The 14,759-nt window shown below is 45.6% G+C and overlaps 1 protein-coding gene across 9 annotated transcripts in view; it reads left to right on the top strand.

Moving 5' to 3' along the window:
• Nucleotides 1-14,759, top strand: part of OSBPL1A (oxysterol binding protein like 1A) — a 2,815,351-nt gene that overhangs the window by 2,037,917 nt on the left and 762,675 nt on the right. The window lies entirely within an intron of this gene.

Below are 14,759 nucleotides of genomic sequence, written 5' to 3'. Positions count from 1 at the left end.
AAACTCCACAAGAAGCAGAAAGAAGGCAGGCAAGGAACAATACCAGTTTGGTGCAGATGAACCAAGGAGGACCAAAGCACAAGGGAAACGTGAGCCACTCTGTACTAATTCCCCATAGGCAGCTCAGAAGGACATTCCGATGGCAGGAACAGCAACAAGCAAGACAGAGCATTAGGTACTCCCTCCCGACCAGTCCCGAGAAAGAACTATGCTTGGGACTCAACTAAATGATCTAGAGGAGAAGATAACGGAAGTCAATGCGGATGTCCCAAGAGTTTCACATTGTATACAAGAGATGGATGAGAAACGAAAGATGATGGAAGACAAGTGTGAAGACTTAGAAAGCAGATCAAGATTGAACAACATAAGTATTCACAATAGTACTAAAGCCAGAAATAACCAAGCTTATAGGAATCGAAACAACACAAGCGAAGAAATTATTTCATGATTTCAAGGATAAGTTAAACTTCATTAAAAACATTGTGTGCCCACCAGACAGACCAACGGAACCAAAAGTAAAAATAAGCGGGCCAACAGCAGTGACATCAGAATTAATGACGCAAGCAGAGAGCTTGCAAAAAATGGAAGATGAACAACAAACTGATTTGCTAGATCTATCTACTTACTCAGTTACAGTGTCAGAACACTCATTTGCCTCTTCTGAAATAGAAGAAGCTTCATCGAGTGAGCCAAACTCTTCGGGTACTGTAGATGAAATACCAACGACTAAGAAGATATTGTGGGCAGGTGGACCAATGGGCCCAGTTAAAAACTCACAGAAAGAATTAGAGAAAGCATCTAAAGTCACGGGGCAGACACATGGAGAAAAAAAATCGAAGTTGTCCATCAACAATATCGGTAATGAAGGATAAAGTGACAAAGGATCAGACTAGTGATGAACAAAAGCTCCAGATTGAAATCATTGAAATAAAAAAACAAATCATCACTAGGTAGACATGAAGCAATAGAAAAACAAACTAAATAGCGGCCCGGAAAGGTGAATGATAGAGGTACATTAAAAGAAAGAGAAAAAGAAAGAATCGCAGAAACTGAGAACTGTTATATCACCGCTAAAAATAATGAATAAAAGGACGGTGTCTTTGCGACAAAATGAAAAAACGAAGAGAAAAATCGTAGAAGTAGATAAAACAGACCTGCGATTCATGTTAGAAAGACGTATACCAAAGGAGGATGGGCTGATCATGAATAGAGCAAATGTTCTAAGACTGCTGTACCATATACCTGCATTGAGATTAATGTCAACTAATGACTTAGTCACGATTGAATTCCCAAACGAAAAATTGACGGATGAAGTCATAGTACATTTGACCAGCTCGTTGACCAAACATGTATTAAGAGAAGCACCTAACCTAAAGCCATTAGGTTTTGATGTGACCCATTTGGAAAAAAATAACCTAAGAGAATCTGATGCTCGAGCGAAGAAATTCTATTAGGGAGGGGGAAAAAAGTAAAAACTACAATGAATGGAAAAAGAATGATAAAGGGCGCATAACGGGAAAAATGTAATTAATAACAGAACATCGAAAAAACACCAACACATGTATAAAAGCAGGAAATCTGAAAGAAGAGGGAATCGAAGAACAGTGGCGTTGGCTGGCGGATCTTTTGGCTTGTTAGACTATGTATATGTGTAAGATAACATACCAAGACATCAAACGCTATTAGAAGTTGTAGAAAAGACACAAAGTGACCATAATTTATTAGAAATGACTTGGGGTTACAAAGCTGTACACCAGCTACAATCACAAACTCTTGAGCTGGTAGTGGCCCCAGGTCAAAATAGTTTAAGACTGAGCAAGGAACAGACCAAAAAATGTAAATTCACTCTTGAATCTTTAATAAAAGAAAATCAAGCTGCACAATCAATGAATACAGTGGACTACACAATGTTGCTAATGCAATTTAAGTCAAATAAAACTTTAATGAATAAACCAACAATTAGACATAAACATACATTTGATAACAAAATATTAGCAAAGAAAAAGCAAAAAACAAAAGAACTGAGGATGATAACATGTATGCATGAAGACAAGGGGCAAAAAAAGGCAAAACATATTACGCAACAATACAAAAATTGGCTTAAAAATCCTAAAAATATTACGCAACAAAGGGATTGCAAAACTGTTATACAACATCAGAAAAAAAATACAGCTGAGATATGGACACAAATTAACAACTTGGAAGCTCCAGAGGAGGCTTTGTTATCAACGGAAATAACAGCAGAACGATGGATTAACCACTATTCTAAATTCTAGGATCCTAAGATGGATCAAATGGTGGAAGCAAAGAGTTAAAAAAACACTTGGCACATGCTAAAAACTGATGCTAAGACACTACGAGAAGTCATTGGAAAATTAAACCAATCCAGAGCACGAGGCCCGGATGGGCTGATGAATACCCATCTAAAATAAAATCCAGAGCAATGGGCAGAAATATTAGATATCTTGTTTGCCCATGTAATTGAAAAACAAGAAATCCCAAAGAGATGGAAATTAGCAACTATAATTCCAATTTTCAAAAAGGAGCAAGAACAGATCCTTACAACTACTGGCCCATTGCGCTGTTAGATGTGGTGGGCAAGGTATTTGCTACAATGGTGGCGAACAAGTTCAGCCAATGGAGCGAAGAAGTGAAGCAGTTTGACATCTGGCAAAGTGGTTTTATTAGGGGGATTAGTACGTTTTTGAATATATTCCTAATAAATATACTTAAAGCTCAAACACAAAGAACGAAAAAGAAAAAAAGTATACATGGCTTTTATAGATTTAACAGAAGCCTTTGATTCCATAGAATGACAAACTATGGAACAAGCTGACCAAATGGAAATATCCGCTACCAATCTTAGAGGCGACTCAAGACTTGTATTTGAAATCAAATTAGACCGTGCAGGATCACTAGCCGAAACCATTGAAACAAATAAGGGGTTAAAGCAAGGCTGCCCGCTCGCAGCATGCCTCTTTAACATGTTTATCTCAGATATTGACGAAACATTTGAAAAGATCAGATGCTTCCCCCCCAACATTGGCGAGACAAAGATAGCAAGATTACTTCATGCTGATGAGGTAGTCCTACTGGATCAAACGCCAGTAGGACTACAAAGACAATTGGAAGCACTCCAGTAATACACAGAAACAAATGGATTAAAAATCAGTCTGCAAAAATCAAGAATAATGGTATTTGGAGACACTAATAAAACTGGGGGAAAAAGATCAACAAATGGTATCTAGAGGGAAACATGATTCCTCAAGTATCATCATTTACGTATCTAGGATTACTACTAAACACTTCTCAAGCTGACATACACCGTTTAGTCGATCTAAAAGCAAAAGCTAAAAACTTGCCAAATCAGGGGGAAATCAATATGTGAAAATATTGTGGATATACATTGAAACCCTTGATCGAATTTTATAGAGTAATGGTTGTGCCCATCCTAACGCATGGCGCGAATACTGTATTTACATTTAAGCAAGACAACTCAACAGTCATCGAAGGGTGTTTTTGGAAGAAAGTATTAAGATTACCCATGGGAATACCAATGCAAGCACTGCGGAGAGAGCTGGGCCTAACTGCACTGAAAACAACTGTAACATGGAAAATGTTTGCACTATATAGGAAATCAATAGATGGCCCTGGGAAAAGAGGGTTCAAGATAATCGGCAAAGCCATGAACAAAGGTCCAGATCAAACTTTGGTGGAATGGAAACTGATATGTTCCAGTATAATTAAGGATTTGGGCAAAAATGATGATACATTATTGAGAAACCCTGATAAAATTACGATGAAGTTGTACAGAGCAGACTGGTGTGCAACACAAGAGGGAAGCCGAGAATTGAAAGGCTATGGAAAATCACTTGTAGGTGGCCGGATACTCAATACGTTACCACATTAATTGGAAAAAATGTAAAATTGGATCTTTAGAGACCAATACCTACGGTTTAAGTTAAATCTATTCCCGACGGGAGAAATAGTAAACGTCAACCAAACTCGTGAAGATTAAATGCAGATGGTGTAATGATGAAAATGTAATAGAATCACTGCAACACCTTGTTATGTTCTGCCCGGCGCTGAAGGATACAAAAACAGGTTGATGGCAGATAACACAATAACCTATGCGCCAAAAACCTATGAAGAATGGTGGTTAGAGCTGCTGAGAGGCCAGCGAATTAGTGAAACTATTAAGTGATCATGACAAAAATCAAATAAAGGGAAAATAAGGAACTAATGTAATGAAAGACATTGTGAGATGATAGATGACTGCAAAGATGGAATATAACTCAGTACTGTTATTTTTTAAATATTGAAGATGTGTATTTTAACTGTGATGAACTGACAAAAGGTTTTATTTGTAAACAAAAAACCATTAAAAGCCAACAAAAAAGAAGTCAAACTTTATGGAGGCAGCCAGTAAAAAAGGAACGTTTTGTTTTAGAGGAAATGAACCATTCCTTTTTGATGACATATCCAACCCTAACAAGGATAACATTCAGATTCATCACAGAGGAACTTAACAGGACAAAGCTTTAATATAAATGGTTGTATCCCACAAGGTTTGGGTGTGTTTGACTAACATTTTTTTGATCGTGGCAAACTGACTGAATATAATTTGCTTGTGGCCCAATTTAAACGCACATGAATTTTTTCTTTTTTTTGTCCCCTGCCTCCAATTTTAAGGAAGTGGGGGGCACCCCTGCACCCCCAAAATTGCAAAATATCAAACTTGGGGCGCGTGGGACACCCCCGCAACCCCTGCTCTGCATGGTTGGTATTTTGCAATATATGCGACCAAATTGCCCGAAGGCCAAATCGCCCATGTAAAATTCAAACAAATTTGTCATTCGGTCAATTGTTTTAGGTCATATAGGCTAATACCACCCACAAGATTACATGTGAGGATAGATGACGAGGAATAGACTGCATTGTCAGTGGAATGGGGTGAAAAGCTCCAGGCATGCAAAACATTGAAGAAAGGGTAGGCAGGGAGGGGTGCACAAAACCTGGATCTTCGTAATAAAGGAGCCCGGGGAAGGACTGGATGTAGCTGAAAGGTAAGAAAAAGGGTCAGAGGGACAGTCCCAGCATAGAGTGAAAAGTCAGAGAGGAGATGGAGAATTAAATCAATATCCGGTACTGAAAGTAAGAGAGAAAAACAGAAGGGATTGAGTGATGGCAGTTTTTTACAATGGCAGTCTAACGATGCAAAATGTAATGCATTTAAAATTTTCTAAAGGGTAGCTGGTCAATCTAGAAGGGGCAACAGGAATGTGAACAGAGGAAAAGAAGAGCCAGAACCTGGCTGACTGTCTTAACAAAGGGATACAATGTGCACCTGATGGGTTCTCAAAGATGTATACACTCAGGTGGAGAGGAAATGGGTAAAAAGAAGAAGAAAAGAGAATAGGTCGGGTAGAATATGGAAACGGGATTGCTCTACAGGAAACAGACACATGGAACGATGTTTGGGCATAGCAAACAGAATGAAGGTTTTGGAATGTTATAGGGATGAACGCCCCACACAAAAGGGTAGGCATATTAAGAAAATTACAGAAAAAAAAGAACACAGATAGTGTGCCTCCAAGAAACGCTCTTAAAACAGGACACAGGGATACTGGCCAGAAAACATATCCAAAGCAATACCTCACAACCCTAGACTCCAAAAAGGAGGAAGTATCGGTACTATTGCACAAAGCATTAAATTGAAAAAATACGCTGGTGCGGTATATCATGTTAAAGGGGAAGAAAAACATATATATAAGATTGCCTCAGTCTATGGCCCTAATTAGGGTCAAAAAAGATTATTGGAAATGTTTCTCTGGGAGTTAGAGGAACTCGGAGAGGGAGTGTGTGTTTTGGGTGGGAACATATAAAAATCAACAAATAAACTGGATCATTGTTGAAGTGTGTAGAGGGAAAAAATGCTAAGTTGCTTCAGAGTCACAATATAAACATCTTTATTCAGTCAATTTCAATGCATAATCATGTAGAAAAATCTATTTAAAAAACCATGAAAATAATTTCATCAGTCATATGTTTTGAAACTACCACTCATACTCATTCAGACACTCTCCATCCTCACAATCCATAGTATACTGTGAAACCCATTAAAACATTAGATAAATAAAAATGCCAGTGAAACACAATGACTCACAAATATATACAATAAATAATAAACATATCCAACAATGTAGTGTGCAAAAATGAAAACAATGAGTATGGAAGCATACTCTGTTGTGTGTATCAACGCCCAACATTACATGTCTTGTTTCTGTTCTTTTGGCAGCAAATGCTGAACATTCATCAGGGGCTGGAGGGATCTATGATAGGATAATATCCCAATCTGCAACACAAATCAAACAAGTGCAATTAATGCTTGTTCTCCTTAAAGTATATTTCATAAACCACAACCATCCTTGTTACAAATATCTTGCTGCTTGTGAAAGGGGATAGCATATATGCAAATACTGAGCAAGATGCACATTATTGGAACAGCATCTGCAAAAAAGCAAAGAAAATGCTGCTGATTGCTGTGTCCCTCCAACCCTCTCAGTGACCAAAACCGTCCCCAACCTCAAGTTATCTATAGAAAGCTAGGAGACTTACTAATTCCTTGCCTGCCGGTGGAAGCCGCAGTTTTGCATGCAGATATTAATACAGAACAGGGCGCGATGCTGTAAATGGGGGCAAAAAACCAAACCGTCACTTGTTTGCAGAGCAACAAAGCCAGCACTCATAAAATACTAATAACCTGGGCTTTAAACAAAAACCTTGCAGTCAATGCCTACCTTGGTTAGGTTAAAACATCCATGTCGCACTTCCTTCCCGGTCACCAAGAATGTCTACCTTCGGCGTCTCGGGATCCCCGACGTGTTCCGATCAAAAAAGCATGATGAGTATTTTTTAGATTTCTACTCTTGCAAACTCGAGTACCCCAGAGGCACTTATTTGGCGGCCATCTTAGACCATCCTTGGCCCCATGTTAATCAGTGTTAGCATGCTTGCCATGCATCTTGGCAGACATACTCAAAGAAGGTAAACACATAGAACCAAAACCAAATTTGAACGGTAAAGGCCACTCATCCCAAACCTCAAAATGGAAATGGACAAATGTAGACGTGGCAATAATGCTGTATTTACAATCAATATGCACACCACAAATTATGGGCACCAAAAATTACAGTGCAAGCAAATTGAAGTTGTGCTTACAGGTGAACCCTACGAATATCCTGGCTATCTTTGCATGGGAGAGATGAACTACTAGCCCAATTTCCTGCAGGCAAACCACAGCCCAGGAGCACCAAAATACAGTACGGGCTGGCCACCAATTCAGAAACCCAATCCTATTATCATACAGAGCTCAAGAAGATGATCCTCTGTTTATTCCAGACTACCTCCTTGTTGAGATGTTTAATGTGACTATCAGTAAGAAAAATTAGCTTTTGCTCAGAGTTTATGAACTTGTCCTTTCTCTCCTTTTTACTATCTCCAGAAATTCTCAATAACACTGTCCAAGAGAAGTCCTCAAAATGATGTTACATTTCAATGGAATTCTTGACCAAAGGGGCCTTTTCAGTGTTCTGTTTAAGTCAACTTCTATGTTCAGTGATCTGAGACTTAATCTTATGGATAGTTTTGCTGATGTATTGGCGCTTGCAAGGGCACATCATTCGATATACTACACAGGTGGGGTTGCAGTTAGTAAATCCAGATTGTGACCGCAATTTGGTAAAACCCAAATTAATCTCTGTTGTCTTAGGTGTTCATTTGCAGACACTGCAAGCACCACATGGATGGTGTCCCTTGATAGGTGGAAAAGAAAACCCCAAACGTGGGGGAGAGATGTTTTTTTCCATTCTGTTCTTACACAACGTCTCGAATGGACAAACTTCTTTATAGGCGAAAATGGGTCTCTGTAACTCAAAGCCTTTTTTTATGAAAGATTCTCCATATTTGCACATTATGTTTTTGATGCGCCAGCTCAGATCTGTAAAGGTGGTCACACATACCAAATGAGGTGCAGTCTGTTCCTTTTGTCTGGGTTCTAACAATGCTTCCCTGTTATTATTGTAAGCCCTTTTGGCTGATAAGCGCACCAGTTGTTTGTGGTATAAATTAGCCAAACTGGGGGCCATTGTGCCCCCTATCTCGGTTCCCTCTAAGTTGGCAAAAATTCTCCACAAACTCAAAATAGTTACATGTTGGAACTAGTTCAGCTCCCCATAGTAAACATGAATTGGGGACTGAATCACCATCAGATATGTTCAATAGCACCTCTTCAACCACCTGCAGATTGGCAGGCATGTTGAGGAATCTTTGTGCACAATGAAACCATGTCTAACCCAATCAAAAGATGTTCCTGGGGATCAAAATACAAATTTTCAAACAAGCTTGTGACATGGCCAGTGTCCTTGATATACATCCTCATATATTTTACCAACGGGTTGAGATAGTGGTTGGCAAATTTAGAAAGTGTTTCCAGTAAAGAATCTATGCCCGATAAAATCGGCCGTCCAGGTGGTTGTTGCAAATTCTTATGGATTTTGGGCAGACAGTAAAAATATGGTATACTCTGATTATTATTCATGAGAAAATCTGCTTCCTGTTTTGTTTCTCACTGTCTTTCAATTCCTTTGTTTACTTTGATGGAAATATTTATTTTCAGATTATCAATGAGGTCCTCCTCTGGATGTTTATGGCTATTAGTATCTGCTAGTTGTCGGTGGCATTCCGCAAATGTAATCCTTGGAATTTTGGATAACAATGGCACCTCCCTTGTCTGCACTTTTAATATAATCTTTGTATACTTCCTAAAGCCAATTTCTCATCTCGATTCCGATTACCGAAAGAGTTCCGCTGGATCTGTTCTAATCTACCCACCCTCTTCAGTTCTTTTTTTCTCAAACATTAAAGATTCTGGAGAGAATGAGTGACAGGTGTGAAGAATTCTACGGAATCCTCATAAAGCCCCTGCCTAAAGTCTTCTCCCAGGTGACCAGGGAAAGGCAAATGCTTTCTAATCCTGAGGGGTGGTGTTCTGCAGCACGATCACCTGGGAGGAGAAAGGCCCCAAGGGAATGGGAGGACTCTGTTGGGTGAGATGCAGTGTTGGTCTTCCTCTAGGGAGGACATTTTCTCAATACCAAAGTAAGTAATGGCTTGTTGTCGTAACAATCTTTTAGTACCCAAGTTGAACATCTTAATATGGGTAAACAAAATCATAAACCCCCAGGGATTGAGGTAAATGAAAACCCTTCTAAAACACTTTAGACTTATAGAGCTAAACGCTCCCCTAACTCCCAAAGGTACAGTGAAAAGAAGTCTGTGAATAATAACAATTTAAACTCTCAAGAGCGTTATTCCTCTCTACAATCCACTTTTGTGATTGATCCTTATCATATTCCGTTAAATAATAATATGGGGAATAGAAATGAGTTTGAGACCGAAAATCAAGTTAGAAAAACTAATTTTTGCTTTAGGGACTTCAAGTCCCATAATCTCCGAAGTACTGGGACGAAGAAGAGGGCTAACCAGGAACAGGGCTGCAGAGTGCAGCTTGTTAATTTAAATTCTCCAGCATGGGGTCTGGCATGGATTCACATGCTCATGAATATTCCCCGTCGTCAGGCTGGGAATCCTCGGTAAAGAAAAAATCAGTATCGGTTTCGTTTCTGATCTGTCTTTCTTAGTAGTAACCAATCACAGGTCTCTAAGTCATACTTCCCCCAGCCAATGACTGCCCTCTCTCTAAGCCCCTCCCCTGGCAGCCATCCTCAGATTGTTACCGCACGTTCAAGTGTTGGGAGTCCTCGTGCTATAGCTCTCAAGCTTTTACTGTGTTTTGCGATTTTTCAAAGAGTTTCATCTTATTTTTTTGGTCAATCGAGCCTCAAGCTCCACCGGTTCTACTTCCGATCAATGGCAAAGTTTTCATTGAGTACGCTTCTTGGAGGATTCCAGAAGACCTTGAGGCCTACCCCGTGGACATGGCCCAGGACAAGGGAAGCTCGACGCCCGGATCCAAGCTGTTCAGGAACTGCCCTGGATGCGGTTTGCAGAATGTGTTCAAGGAGGACGAGCATTCTAGGTGCCTCTACTGCCTTCACGAAGACAAAACGCACGTGGAGAAGGACTGTGCGTTTTGCACAAACATGTCGGAGCGGACCATGAGGGATCGGCGGATCCGCCTCACCAACTGGCTGGAAGGAAAGAGCTCAGTGGTAGAGAAGAAGAAGAGGTCCGAGCGGTCTTCCAAGTCCTTTGAGGGCGCTCCGGCGAGGGGGGCCCAACAGAAGGCTAAGCACAGCGAGTCCATGGGCACCGGGAGCACCGAACGGTCGGGCTCCTCGGCTGCCAGGCAGGGCGCACTTTCACCGACACCATCAACCACGAGCCAACGCTCTGGCTCGGGGAAGAGAAAGTCGGAGATCCCGGGTAAGCTTCTGGAGAAGCCACGGTCGATCCCGACGGAAGCAGCCGAGGGGGAGCGAGGCGGTGACCCTCCCCCCAAGGTGAAGGCCTCAAGCACGCCAAAAGTCTTGAAGGCCCTGATTCACCTGGCTATGGCCTCTATCGAGGGAGTCGTGGAGGCCCTGGCGAAGCCTGTGGAGGCTACCCCAGTGGAGACTACCTCGGGGCCCAGAGTTTCCCTGCCACCGCAGAGGGAATCCTCTTTTCAGCCCTCGATAAGACCCCTGTGAACACCCTGGTGGAAAAAGAGGGGGGGGGCAGTAGCCATCACAGACCCGGATACAGCCTCTGAGGAGAAGCTGGTTGAAGTCGTGCAAGGCCTCAAACGATGTTTGAGGAGGTCCGGTCCCACGGGAGGAATCCCGGGGAGGCGGACGAAGAGAGCGACGGTGGTGCCGACAAGGCTCCCGGGGAGGAGGAGCAACCATCGCGCCCGTCGCAGCCAGTGCCCGACAACTCGGTGGCCATTTTGGTGACAATCCAAACCTTTTGCATGGAGATAAGGACGAGGTTGACTCTACCCCCAACGGACGACCCAGCAGAACCCGGCCCATCGGGAAGCCCTCCAAACAAGCGGAGGATAGTTCACCCCCCCTGCCTTTCCAGCCTGTATGGCCCGCTCAGCCTTCATCTCCTTACCCTGATCCTAGGGATGACACGGGAACAGATGACGACGGTGTGACGACGGGATGGGCCTTCCATCACCACCCCCTCGGGCCTGCCCGCCCGACAAAATTAGCTCCTTCCATGCCATGATATCCAGGGCATCCAAGCTTTTCCAGCTCTGCCCCGAACAACAGAAGAAGGAAGGCTTCCTCTATCAACGGCGCAAGGCCAAGAGGAAGACTGTCCTCGCGGTGCCGTTGCTTGATGACATCTGGGACGAGGGACTTGCTCTCCTGAAGAACCTGTTCACGAAGCCTGCCAAGAGGGATCGGTACGAGTAGTAGTACTGGGTCCCCGATTCCGCCCCTTTGTGCCTCAGGGAGCAGCTGACCCCGGATTCGGTGATCTCGGCGGCGGCCAAGAAAAAGGCGGCGGGGCGACGGCTTCAACTTCAACTTCGTAAGGAAAAGAGACCGGACGCCATGGGACGACGAGTCATCTCGTCCGTGGTGAAGACAATTAAGCCGGCCAACGCCCTAGCGATTGTGGCCCGCTACGACAGGGAGTTGTGGTACAAGATCGCCCCCCTGCTGGACTTCTTACCAGACGACAAGAGGGTAGAGGCCCTGGGGATCCTACAGGAAGGTGAGGTGGCGACGGACCACTCCATAACGGTGGCCACAGACATCGCGGGCACCGGGTTCTGCCATTTGGGCAACAGTGTTTGCCTTCGACGGCGGGGATGGCTTAAGGCAACCGATTTCCGCCAGGACGTGCAAACCAGAGTTCTGGACATGCCCTTCGACAGGAACAACCTGTTTGGAAAGACAGTAGATGAGTCATTTCAGGCCATCAAGACCGACACTGAGACGGCTCGGGCCTTGGGAGTTTTGCAGCGACGACGGACACCCTTTTGGAACTCCGGAGGCAAGCAAGGTGCCTCCAAAGGATTCGGCGGTGGCTCCTCCACGTACCGTCAGGCAGCCCGTTCCTCGCCACAAGAGGCCTACAGAGGGCGCAGCAAGTCAGGAGGACCCCGTCACCGCCGCCAAGGAGGCCAGGGCGGCAAGGCCGCCTCCAAGCAGGACTGAACCGGCCGTAGCGTCGGGCCCCCACCTGAGCACCCCGGTGGGAGGCCGGCTGGCAAAGTTCATCAGCGTGTGGAAGTCCATCTCCACCAACCGTTGGGTGCTGGATGCCCTGGCCCACGGGCACACTCTCGAATTTCTAAGGAAGTGCCCCCGAATTCCTCCCGTGGCCAGGAAAGAAAATCACATCCCACAACTGCTGTTTGAAGTAAGGGCGATGCTCAAGAAAGGGGCCATCGAGCCCGTCCCGAAGAGGCTCCGGGGCTCTGGAGTATACTCAAGATACTTCCTCGTCAGAAAGAAGACAGGTGGTTGGCTCCCCATCCTGGACCTGCGTCGGTTAAACAAATACATCAAGTCCCAGAAGTTCTGGATGGTCACCCTCCAGCACGTGCTGGGACAGCTGGATGCAGGCGACTTCCTATCTTCGCTGGACTTGGAGGATGCGTACTTCCACATCCCCATTCTAAAAGGACACTGAAAGTTTCTCAGATTCGTAGTCCAAGGACAAGCACTGCCATTTGGATTGAAATCGGCGCCCAGGGTATTTACCAAGTGCCTAGCGCCAGTGGCGGCGCGGCTGCGCCCGCAAGGGATCTACGTTTACCCCTACCTGGACGATTGGCTCATCTGAGCAAGGACAAGGGAGCTTGCCGTCGAGCACACAGGGAAGACCGTCCAACTGCTCAAGGACCTGGGATTCTCCATCAACTTCCCCAAATCCCACCTGGTTCCAGGTCGCACTTTTTCTGGGAGCCAAGCTCTATACAGTGGCACGATTGGCTTCCGCGTCGGAGGAAAGGACGAAGGCCATCCTGGGCAAGGTGCAGCGCCTGCTGGCCATGGACGTGGCTAGGATGAGGTCCATCAAGTCACTTCTCGGCATGATGTCCTCTTGCATCTACCTGGTGCGCCTATGCAGGCTGTGGATGCATCCTCTACAGGAGTTCCTCGCCGCCTTTGGATCCAAGCGGCGGGCAGCTTCGAAGATAAGATCCCGCTCAACGAGGTCTTCCGCCAAGCAATTAGGTGGTGGGGCACCCACGTGCATCTCGCGACGGGCTTGGATTTTCAGACCCCAGCACACCAGGAGACGGTGACGACGAATGCCGCCCTGGAGGGTTGGGGAGTGCACACCGGAAATCTTCACGCGAGAAGCCTTTGGCTCCCGGAGGAGAGGTCTCTCCACATCAACATCCTGGAGCTCCGATCAGTGTTCTGGGCTCTCAGGTCGTTTCTCCCGTCCCTCAAGGGCAAGGTGGTAAGGATCTTCACCGACAACACCACCACGATGTTCTACATCCGGAAGCAGGGAGGAACCAGGTACCCGGCCTTATCCAAGGAGACCCAGGATCTGTGGCACTGGGCTGTTGCCCAGGGGATGTTTCTGGTGCCCTTCCACCTAGCAGGAATAAAGAACACCATCGCCGATTCGCTGAGCAGGGAACTGCGCTCATGCCACGAGTGGGAACTGCGTCGGGACCAAGTGGATAGGCTTTTCCAATCTTGGTGAACCCCAGATTGACCTGTTCGCGACGGCAGTGAACTGCAAGTGCCAGAGGTTCTCCAGCAGGTTTCCCCAGCCGAGGAGCATGGGCGATGCTTTCTCGTTCCCCTGGGACGGCCTGTTCCTGTATGCGTTCCCTCCGTTGCCGTTGCTACTGCGACTCGTCAACCAACTCAAGAGGTCCCAGTGCAGGATGATCCTCGCCGCACCGGCGTGGCCGAGACAGATCTGGTTCCCGGACCTTGTGGGCTTGTCAGCATCCCCCCCCAGTCAAACTATCGACGGACGTAGATCTTCTATCCAGCGAAGGAGGTGCCATCCTCCATCACAACCCGGGGTTTCTGAACTTGCAGGCCTGGCTCCTGGAGGGTACGATAACCCGGCGGACTGCAAGGAGGTGCTTGCAAAGGCCAGGGCGTCCTCAACTCTGAAGTGCTATGGACACAAATGGAAGAGGTTCTCTGTCTGGTACCGTGCACAGAAGATTAACCCTCTTCGAATTACGGCCCCTCAAGTGCTGCCGTACCTGCTGTCGCTGGCCAAGGCGGGGCTGGCTCATGCCTCCATCAAAATACATCTGGTGGCGATCTCCTGCTGCACCAGAACTACAGCACGATCATCTCTGTGGTCTCATCGCCTGGTGAAGGAGTTTATGAAGGGACTGTTCCGTTCATTTCTGCCGGTGAAGGCTCCGGCCCCGGCATGGGAGCTCAACGTGGTGCTGACCAGGCTCATTGGGGCGCCTTTCGAGCCTCTGCATTCGGCACTGTTGAAGTTCCTGTTGTGGAAACTGCATTTCTTGTGGCTATCACCTCCGCACGACGAGTGGGAGAGATCCAGGCCCTATCCTGCAAGCCTTCATACTTGACTTTTCACGAGACGAGGGTGGTGCTGAGAACGCACCCCTCCATCATGCCCAAGGTGCCGTCGGACTTCCATCTCGACGAGCCCTTGGTGTTACCAGTTTTCTTCCCGTCGCCTTTGTCGCCGGCCGAGAGAACTTTGCACTCGCTGGATGTAGCTAGAGCGCTGAAGTTCTACGTGGACCTGGTGAGGAGGTAAGAGTTGATTAATGT

This window comes from Ambystoma mexicanum, chromosome 5q, assembly GCF_040938575.1.
Source record: "Ambystoma mexicanum isolate Mex_15411 chromosome 5q, UKY_AmexF1_1, whole genome shotgun sequence".
Classification (NCBI taxonomy): Eukaryota; Metazoa; Chordata; class Amphibia; order Caudata; family Ambystomatidae; genus Ambystoma; species Ambystoma mexicanum.
The sequence above is the reverse complement of the archived record's forward strand: the minus strand, read 5'-3'. Positions and strand labels throughout refer to the sequence as shown.